The sequence below is a fragment of the Bufo bufo genome, chromosome 4 (assembly GCF_905171765.1).
Source record: "Bufo bufo chromosome 4, aBufBuf1.1, whole genome shotgun sequence".
NCBI lineage: Eukaryota > Metazoa > Chordata > Amphibia > Anura > Bufonidae > Bufo > Bufo bufo.
The window spans coordinates 461,294,686-461,305,155 of record NC_053392.1 but is presented as its reverse complement, the minus strand read 5'-3'; positions in this window follow the sequence as shown (position 1 = coordinate 461,305,155).

Here is a 10,470-nt window from a genome sequence, read left to right as displayed (position 1 = left end):
AGAGGCTACAATTTGCACGAGCTCACCAAAATTGGACTGTTGAAGACTGGAAAAATGTTGCCTGGTCTGATGAGTCTCGATTTCTGTTGAGACATTCAAATGGTAGAGTCCGAATTTGGCGTAAACAGAATGAGAACATGTATCCATCCTCTGATGGCTACTTCCAGCAGGATAATGCACCATGTCACAAAGCTCGAATCATTTTAAATTGGTTTCTTGAACATGACAATAAGTTTACTGTACTAAAATGGCCCCCACAGTCACCAGATCTCAACCCAATAGAGCATCTTTGGGATGTGGTGGAACGGGAGCTTCGTGCCCTGGATGGGCATCCCTCAAATCTCCATCAACTGCAAGATGCTATCCTATCAATATGGGCCAACATTTCTAAAGAATGCTATCAGCACCTTGTTAAATCAATGCCACGTAGAATTAAGGCAGTTCTGAAGGCAAAAGGGGGTCCAACACCGTATTAATGTGGTGTTCCTAATAATTCTTTAGGTGAGTGTATTTGACAATGATCACTAAGAAGAGAAGTCCAGTGGCAGTGATATGACTACCAGAGAAGCAGAAAAAAGGCAACAGGAGCCGCACTGCGAAAAACGATGTCAGCGGAGTGCAAGCGGCTATGAAGGCGGTCCCCCTCCAAAGCATATAACAAAAAGAAATTCCGCAGCACTTCCAAGGCGTAAAATGAAAAAAATAGTTCTTTATTTACCAGACAGCAACGTTTCGATCCTTCTCTCTGGGATCTTTCTCAAGCAGTGCTTGAGAAAGATCCCAGAGAGAAGGATCGAAACGTTGCTGTCTGGTAAATAAAGAACTATTTTTTTCATTTTACGCCTTGGAAGTGCTGCGGAATTTCTTTTTGTTACCAGAGAAGCAGACCACGGCTATGAGAACTGCTTGTCCCATTTCTGACATAGATTCAGTGTATTTTCCAACAGCCACCAATAGGGGGAGCTCAGAGTGCATATAAAGTCTTATGTACTGAGCCCCCCCTAGTGGTGGCTTCAGGCAGCCACTTTCATAATACACTGTGTAAAGAGAAGTAGGAGATTTATCAATGTATTGAGGTCAGTTTGGTGTAAATATATTGAGAAATATGGTGTTCAGAATAGGCACCATGGGGGTCATTTATCAAACTGGTGTAAAGTAGAACTGACTTAGTTGCCCACAGAGTCCACCTTTTATTTTGGACAGTTCCTTTGGAAAATGAAAGGAGGAATGAGATTGGTTGCTATGGGCAACTAAGCCGGTTCTACTTTACACCAGTTTGATAAATGACCCCCATATTTATAAAGTAAAGTCGTTTATTACAATCTTTTAATAAAAATTTCTCCCATTGAATAAAATTTGTTGAGCTTTGTATTTTATATTTCTTTGGAGTGTTTGATGCACGAGATCTTGGAATTTGGGTGGGGTCCATATTAAGTGTTCTGAATGCCCCTGTCCAGTAGTGAAAACCCCTTTCAACTATCAGGGGTGAAGCAAATATTAAACTTTTTGTATAACATTTTAATGGGATGTTCTAGAATGTATTTAATTATAAAATATAAAACCATACTGTATTGTAATAAATCTGAGTTTATAATACTGTACACATGCCTCTATAATACCACTGCGGTTCTGTAGACTCCTGTCTCTGCGCAGTCTAATGGTACAGCACATGTATCAGTCCAGTGAATCTCAAAAATGGAAGAGATGAACACGATTAAATATGGCATCTGTGACTTCCAAGCGCCATGGGACCTCTAACATACAGTTAAAGGGTTTTTCTTAGAATCAACACTTCTCACTTATCCACCACTGGACTGGACTATCTCCATCAGTCCGATACACTTAAAAGGGTAACTCGTTTTGGACATTGGGAGCATATCGCTAGGCTACAACCCCAATATTTGATAGGTGCGGGTCCAATAGAGCCGGCAAAGTGACAGAGGGTACACCGCGCATGCATACCTGTCCTTGATTCTCTATTTTCAGAAGTCCCATTGAAATGAATGGGCAATATACTGCCCAAACGCTGTCATAACACCATTCATTTCTATGAGGCTTATAGAAATAGCCGAGCCAGCGCTCAGTTATTTTAGGTACTCCCATATAAATTAATGGAGGGTGGCTGTGCATGTGCGGTGCACCCTCCTTTATTTTGTGGGTTCAGTTCTAAGGATAGGTGCGGGTTTCATTTCTGGGACCTGCTCCTATGACACATTGGGGGCATATCCTAGCGATATGCCCCAATCTCTAAGATACAACCCGTGGGGCAGACAATTGCATGATTTTCCTAGTTTATGACTTAAAGTCATGATTTTATGAAAGACAGGGAGGCGAGTATTGCTTTAACCCTTCCTTTACTGTACCACACAGCAGCAAAGAAAAAAGGAACATAACTACCAAAATGAGGTAATAGCCCCTCCCCATAGTCCTAGTATAAAGGGACCTCCCCCAACCAGATCTTCCTCTTTCTTTGTCGACTTGACACCCTCATCAACGGAACCGGAACAGCTGTCAACTGGAGGAGGAACCAACTTCAATGGATGACGAACCAACTTGGAAAACCCAACTGATCCGGCAAGATAAACAACTGGCCGGCTGACAACACCAACTGCAACGAGCTTCGTGAGTAGGATGGAAAAGAACCTCTTCTTAGTGGTTAATGGACTCAGCCTACCCAAAAGGGTAATATTAGGGTGAGCTCTGATGCTTGGTGACGGACGTTGGCCAGGACTCGAGGAATCAGAGAGAACGGAAGGAAGGCATACATCAGGGCACCAAACCACTGCTGAAGAAAAGCGTCCCCCGCCTCCGCGGCTGGGCCCCGACCTCAAACTGAAATATCTGGGAAGCGGAGCGTTCCAGTGGGACACAAAAAGGTCGATGGAGAACGGCCCCCAATGTGATGAGATGGTGGAGAACACCGTCACGTCTAACCTCCAATCGCTAGCATCGGAAATGTAACGTGAGCTCCAGTCAGCGAGGGTGTTGTGGAGTCCCGGAAGGTACTCCGCCACCACAGAGACGTTGTCGGCCAGACAATAATCCCAGAACTCTTTCGCCAAGTGGGTCAGCATGGTGGAGTGGGTGCCCCCCATGGAATTGATGTAGCGGGCCGCCGAGACATTGTCCATTCGGAGACGGATGCATGCCCTGCGAACCGCGAAGGAACCTGCCAGGAGCTCCAGGGCATTGATGCGTAGGTGCGACTCGTCCGTCGAACATGGGCCTCCAGTGGATACTCCCTCGCAGTGGGTCCCCCAGCCATGAAGACTGGCATCCGACTCCACAATCAAATCCGGTTCGGGACCGACGATCGCCCTGCCGTTCCATGCGGAGAGGTTGCCGATCCACCATGTTAGCTCGTCTCGGGTCTCCAGATCCAGCGAGATCAGGTCCGCATACGAAGCTCCCGCCTACAGGTGGGCGATCTTGAGACGCTGGAAGGCGCGATAATGCAGAGGTGCCGGGAAGATCGCCTGACTCGAGCTAGATGACGGAGAGATACTTGGGACAGTGCCAGAGTGTGGCGCAACTCCTTGCGAATCACCCGTACCTTCGCTGAAGGGAGACTGAGCGTCATTGATGATGAATCTACCATGAAGCCTAGAAATTCCATGGTTCTGGACGGGGTTAGGCACAACTTCTCGTGGTTGATGATGAAACCTAAGTCGGACAGGAGGGTCATAGACATCTGCAGATGGACCAGGAGGGTGGAACAATCCCTGGTCATGATCAGAATGTCGTCCAGGTAAATTATGAGTCTCACCCCTCGGCTGCGGAGCCACGCCACCACTGGGCGCATGAGCTTGGTAAAGCACCAGGGGGCGGAGGACAGGCCGAATTGAAGGCACGTGAAGCGCCAAATGCTCCTCTTCCAGTGAAACTGGAGCAGATCCCTGGATGAGGATGCGATCGGGACCGTTAGGTACGCATCTTTGAGTTCCAACTTCACCATCCAATCGTCTGGCAGAAGCATGTCCCTGAGAAGGTGGATGCCCTCCATTTTGAAATGGCGGTACCTGATGAAAGCATTCAGAGCCTTTAGGTTGATGACATGTCGCTGTTGACCCCCTTTCTTTTCGACTAGAAATATGTTGCTGATTACACCTCCGTGAGCATGAGGAGCCCGCTCCACGGCTCCCTTTTGGTATAAAGCGCTCCGATTGGGACCAGATCATGGGGTGCGGAGGGGGAACGACTAAAGGAACATCCACGAGGTCTATGTGAAAGCCCCGAACCATGGCTAAAACCCAGGGGTCGGTGGTGATGGTAGCCCTGACATGAGAAAAAGCTGGAGTCTGCCCCCTAGACAACTGGCTGAGGAAAGGGGATGAGGTTGAAGACTCACCAAAGGGACGCCTGAGATTTGGGGTTCCTCTGTAGGCTCTCGCTCTTCCTGGAACACCACGGGATGGGAAGAAGGATGGCTGGTGCCTTGGATCCTGACCTGAAGTCCGGTAGGAGGAGGAGCCTCGACCCGAACCCCGGGTCTGAAAGGATGTTCGGCCGGACAGATGGCCCCTTGCACTGCCTGCACTGCCTGCGCATGGACGCTTGTGCTTTATCTAGGGCGGTGAAGGTTCCTCCAAATTTCCCGAGGTCTTTTATAAATGGGTCTCCGAAGAGAAACCCCTGGGCCTTCTTTCCCGATTTAGTCAGGGCCATATTGGCTAGTTTTGGCTCTATTTTAATCCAAATGGCCTTGCGCCACTTAATGGCAAGCGATGTGTTTGCATTTCCTGCCATGCAAATGGCTCTTTGGACCCAACCTCGGAGTTCCTCCGGGTCGATCTGTCATCCTTCTGTCTTGGCAGACTCTGCCAGATCGAAGATTTTTGCTAGTGGCCCCAAGATATCCAGCAATTTGTCTTGGCAGGCTCGTAGGGCCGAATTCAGACCTCTACGGGGACTAAAACCCGATTTAGATAAAAACTGGACCATCTTAGGGTCCACCACAGGCCTCTCACAGACCTTATTCGGGATACCCGGTCGTAGGCACTCGGCACGTAGCGTATTCCATGTCTCTTTGCTAAGATGCTTACGGACCATGGGCTCTAGATAACTGGCCACATCGGAAGCCATTCCGCGGACCTGGGGTGGTGGAGGGAGTCTGGATCAAACAAAGGCTGACCCGCTGGGTCCATAAGGGGTACGGGTGAAGTCAAAGTCGTTGCCGACTTGGAAGTACTAGCCCATAGCGACCGAGGGACATCAGAACCTGATGCAACCAGTTCAGCTGCCAAATCCATACCCTCCTCCTCAGACTCTACACATGAGTCAGAATCAGCCTTGGGCTGCGACCGAGGCGATTTCCAATTCCGTGCACGTTCTGCCTGGCGCGGACAGGCTCGTTTGCGTGACCTAGGCGCGCCATCCTGGAATGGGACAATGCCATTAATGCTGTTAATTCTGGAGGCATCTGGGACCAGCAACGGAGGTGGATTGGAGCCCTGGCTAGTGGACGGGTTGGCAATAAGCACTTGGGATATGGAATGTGTCAGCACCGAGGACATGGAGCCCATGGCAGTCATGATAGCGTTGGAGATTGACTGCTGAAGGGCCAGATCCTGTGCCTCAGAAGAGACAGGTAATATTCCCACAGATGCAGGCATGACCCCCTGCCTAGAAGGAGGGGGGTTGGTCTATTGAGCAGGATATTCCTGCATCACTAGAGCCGGTGTAGAGGGCCTATGGGGGGGCGCAGAGGACATGATGGGGTGTACCGAACAGGGGTTAGTCACCCCAAACTAAGAAAGGACCGGGAGCTGAGGAGATACGACTGTGCAGTGCAGGGGCCGCTCGCTGAATACACTCTCAGCGGTGCGGCCATGCGGTGAAAGATGGCGTCCAAAATCTCGTGAAATTTCGGACGCCCGGTTTGAAGAGACGGCGGAAAAAGGACGGCAGCGCTGAACTAAGATGGCATCCAAGATCCCGCGAAAAGCGAGATCTCGGGCGCAGAGCCGAACAGGGAGAAGAAGCGCCGGAGAGGCAATGGCGCCGAAGCGGACGCTGTCAGCCCGAGAGGCAGGGTGAGTGAGCACGAACACCTGTAAGAAAAAACCCCGGCAGGCGGCGGTGGGAGGCACGGACCGAAAGGACGCCAGGCAGAATACCCCCCGCGGTATAGCAGGGGACAGCGCGGAAAGCAGAAAAAAAAAATAATATATATATATATAATGATAGGATACAGGAAAAACAGTAAATACTACCTAAGCATAAGTAGGGAAACAGACAGTTAAGATGGCAGAGAATAAGCACTCCCACAAAATTAAGCAATTAGCTTGACAAAAGAAACCACAAGAGCCCGCAGAACAGGCATGAGAGTAATATTTAGCTAAGGTGGCAGCAGCAAAGAAAGAGGAAGATCTGGTTGGGGGAGGTCCCTTAATACTGGGACTATGGGGAGGAGCTATTACCTCATTTTGGTAGTTATGTTCCTTTTTTCTTTGCTGCTGTGTGGTACAGTAAAGGAAGGGTTAAAGCAATAGGAGCCTCCGTGTCTTGAGATAAAATCACCTCTTATTGTGATCAATGAAGGTTCCTGCAGTGGGACCCACAGCAATCAGACACTTATCACCTATCCTGTCAATTATGGGGAAACCTCTTTACCAATTATATATACAGTGGGATGCGAAGGTTTGGGCAACCATGTTAATCGTCATGATTTTCCTGTATAAATCGTTGGTTGTTACGATAAAAAATGTCAGTTAAATATATCATATAGAAAACACACACAGTGATATTTGAGAAGTGAAATGAAGTTTATTGGATTTACAGAAAGTGTGCTATAATTGTTTAAACAAAATTAGGCAGGTGCATAAATTTGGGCACCACAAAAAAGAAATGAAATCAATATTTAGTAGATCCTCCTTTTGCAGAAATTACAGCCTCTAAACGCTTCCTGTAGGTTCCAATGAGAGTCTGGATTCTGGTTGAAGGTATTTTGTACCATTCCTCTTTACAAAACATCTTTAGTTTATTCAGGTTTGATGGCTTCCGAGCATGGACAGCACTCTTTAAGTCACACCACAGATTTTCAATTATATTCAGGTCTGGGGACTGAGATGGCCATTCCAGAACGTTGTACTTGTTCCTCTGCATAAGTGCCTTAGTGGATTTTGAGCAGTGTTTAGGGTCGTTGTCTTGTTGAAAGATCCAGCCCCGGCGCAGCTTCAGCTTTGTCACTGATTCCTGGACATTGGTCTCCAGAATCTGCTGATACTGAGTGGAATCCATGCGTCCCTCAACTTTGACAAGATTCCCAGTCCCTGCACTGGCCACACAGCCCCACAGCATGATGGAACCACCACCATATTTTACTGTAGGTAGCAGGTGTTTTTCTTGGAATGCTGTGTTCTTTTTCCGCCATGCATAACGCCCCTTGTTATGGCCAAATAACTTAATTTTAGTTTCATCAGTCCACAGCACCTTATTCCAAAATTAAGCTTGCTTGTCCAAATGTGCTTTAGCCCACCTCAAGCGGCACTTTTTGTGCTGTGGGCAGAGAAAAGGCTTCCTCTGCATCACTCTCGCATACAGCATCTCCTTGTGTAAAGTGCGCCGAATGGTTGAACGATGCACAGTGACTCCATCTGCAGCAAGATGATGTTGTAGGTCTTTGGTGCGGCTCTGTGGGTTGACTCTGACTGTTCTCACCATTTGTCGCTTCTGTCTATCCGAGATTTTTCTTGGTCTGCCATTTCGAGTCTTAACTTGAACTGAGCCTGTGGTCTTCCATTTCCTCAATATGTTCCTAACTGTGGAAACAGACAGCTGACATCTCTGAGACAGCTTTCTGTATCCTTCCCCTAAACCATGATGGTGAACAATCTATGTCTTCAGGTCATTTGAGAGTTGTTTTGAGACCCCCATGTTGCTACTCTTCAGAGAAAATTAAAAGAGGAGGGAAACTTACAATTGACCCCCTTAAATATTCTTTCTCATAATTGGATTCACCTGTGTATGTAGGTCAGGGGTCACTGAGCTTACCAAGCCAATTTGAGTTCCAATAACTAGTTCTAAAGGTTTTGGAATCAATAAAATGACAACAGTGCCCAAATTTATGCACCTGCCAAATTTTGTTTAAACAATTATAGCACACTTTCTGTAAATCCAATAAACTTCATTTCACTTCTCAAATATCACTGTGTGTGTCTCCTACATGATATATTTAACTGACATTTTTTATCGTAACAACCAACGATTTATACAGGAAAATCATGATGATTAACAAGGTTGCCCAAACTTTCGCATCCCACTGTATATATATATATATATATATATATATATATATATTTACAAAATTGCATAATTCCTGTTCATCTATCTGTATTATACAGCCATGTCATTATTCCGTGTTGGTTTCTGAATTTCAAGGATCACAAGATACATGGGCAGTGGTGTAACGATTGCAGTCGCAGGGGGTGTGACTAAGACTGGTCCAGAGGGGAGTGGGGTTCACTGGTGTCCAGCACCTTTTTCGACTGAAAATGCATCCTGTTCACACATACCCTGTTGAAAAGTATGTCAAAGTTACAGCCTTCTTTAGCTCTGTGGACTATTAGAGGTTGGGAGCACTCCAATAACGTTGGTTTCATGGCCAGGGGGTGCAATGCAGTGAAGTCATTGTGTTACCTGTGCTGGGACATACATTTTAAAGGGGAGGCAATAAAGGCAGACAACTGTCTCCATCCATATGTCCGTTCTGCACTCCCGCAAAAAAGATAGAACATGTCCCATTCTTGACCATTTTGTGGGCAAGAGTAGACATTGTTACAATGGGCATGCAAAAAACAAAAACAAAATGGGTGCAACAATGATGTCATCTAAAGTTTTTGCAGATCCACGTTTTGCGAAAATCAAAATGCATATGGTCATATGAATGCACCCTAAAGGATTTTCCAGGACTGAGATATCTTCAGGATAGGAGATAAATGTTGGATCTATGGGAGTCAGAGGACATTATTTTAGTGTGGGCTTTTTGGATACTATTACCATTTTGGAGAACACTATAGCTGTGAGCAGCACAAAAGGGAAGTATGTTCACTCTCTAGGACATTATTACAACCTTAGAAACTACCATTGAGAGACACCAAATCCAAAACTTGCCCTGGGCCCATAGGCATCTAGTTACACCCCTGGGTATAAGGATTATAGGGGTAGTCTATAAATAAAAAAAACTAACATTTTTAAGGTGCTAAGTATCCTGTTTAAATAAGTGGATCCCCCACCGCTAATGTATAAGCATTACCAGGTCTCTGCTTCCTGGTGACAATGGCATATGACCACCGCAGCCAATCACCAGCTGTGGTATAGACCTGCCTTTAAGTGACAAATGGAATAAAAAACAGAAGCCCACGTATACAGCTTCCATGGGTGCAGTAAATAATGCAGTATAGAGATTGTCTACATTTTCTAAGAATTGTAGGTTAGCAATATATTATTAAGAATATCTACAGTACAGACCAAAAGTTTGGACACACCTTCTCATTCAAAGAGTTTTCTTTATTTTCATGACTATGAAGGCATCAAAACTATGAATTAATACATGTGGAATTATATACATAACAAACAAGTGTGAAACAACTGAAAATATGTCTTATTCTAGGTTCTTCAAAGTAGCCACCTTTTGCTTTGATTACTGCTTTGCATTGGCATTCTCTTGATGAGCTTCAAGAGGTAGTCCCCTGAAATGGTTTTCACTTCACAGGTGTGCCCTGTCAGGTTTAATAAGTGGGATTTCTTGCCTTATAAATGGGGTTGGGACCATCAGTCGCGTTGAGGAGAAGTCAGGTGGATGCACAGCTGATAGTCCTACTGAATAGACTGTTAGAATTTGTATTATGGCAAGAAAAAAGCAGCTAACAGTCTATTCAGTAGGACTATCAGCTGTGCATCCACCTGACTTCTCCTCAACGCGACTGATGGTCCCAACCCCATTTATAAGGCAAGAAATCCCACTTATTAAACCTGACAGGGCACACCTGTGAAGTGAAAACCATTTCAGGGGACTACCTCTTGAAGCTCATCAAGAGAATGCCAAGAGTGTGCAAAGCAGTAATCAAAGCAAAAGGTGGCTACTTTGAAGAACCTAGAATATGACATATTTTTAGTTGTTTCACACTTGTTTGTTATGTATATAATTCCACATGTGTTAATTCATAGTTTTGATGCCTTCAGTGTGAATCTACAATTTTCATAGTCATGAAAATAAAGAAAACTCTTTGAATGAGAAGGTGTGTCCAAACTTTTGGTCTGTACTGTAGATTAGAATTTTATAAGAATACTGTCTTATAGGTACAGATTTCTGTCATCTGTTTCTCAAAGATGACAAAGGCTGATTTGATTTAAAGCTTTGAAAATTGCCAGAAACCCTCATAAAATTTCATAGTTGTTGTTTTTTTGTAACACTTGTCTGTAGTGGTTTAATATCGGACTAGTAATACTGTAATATCCCAAACTTCTCCT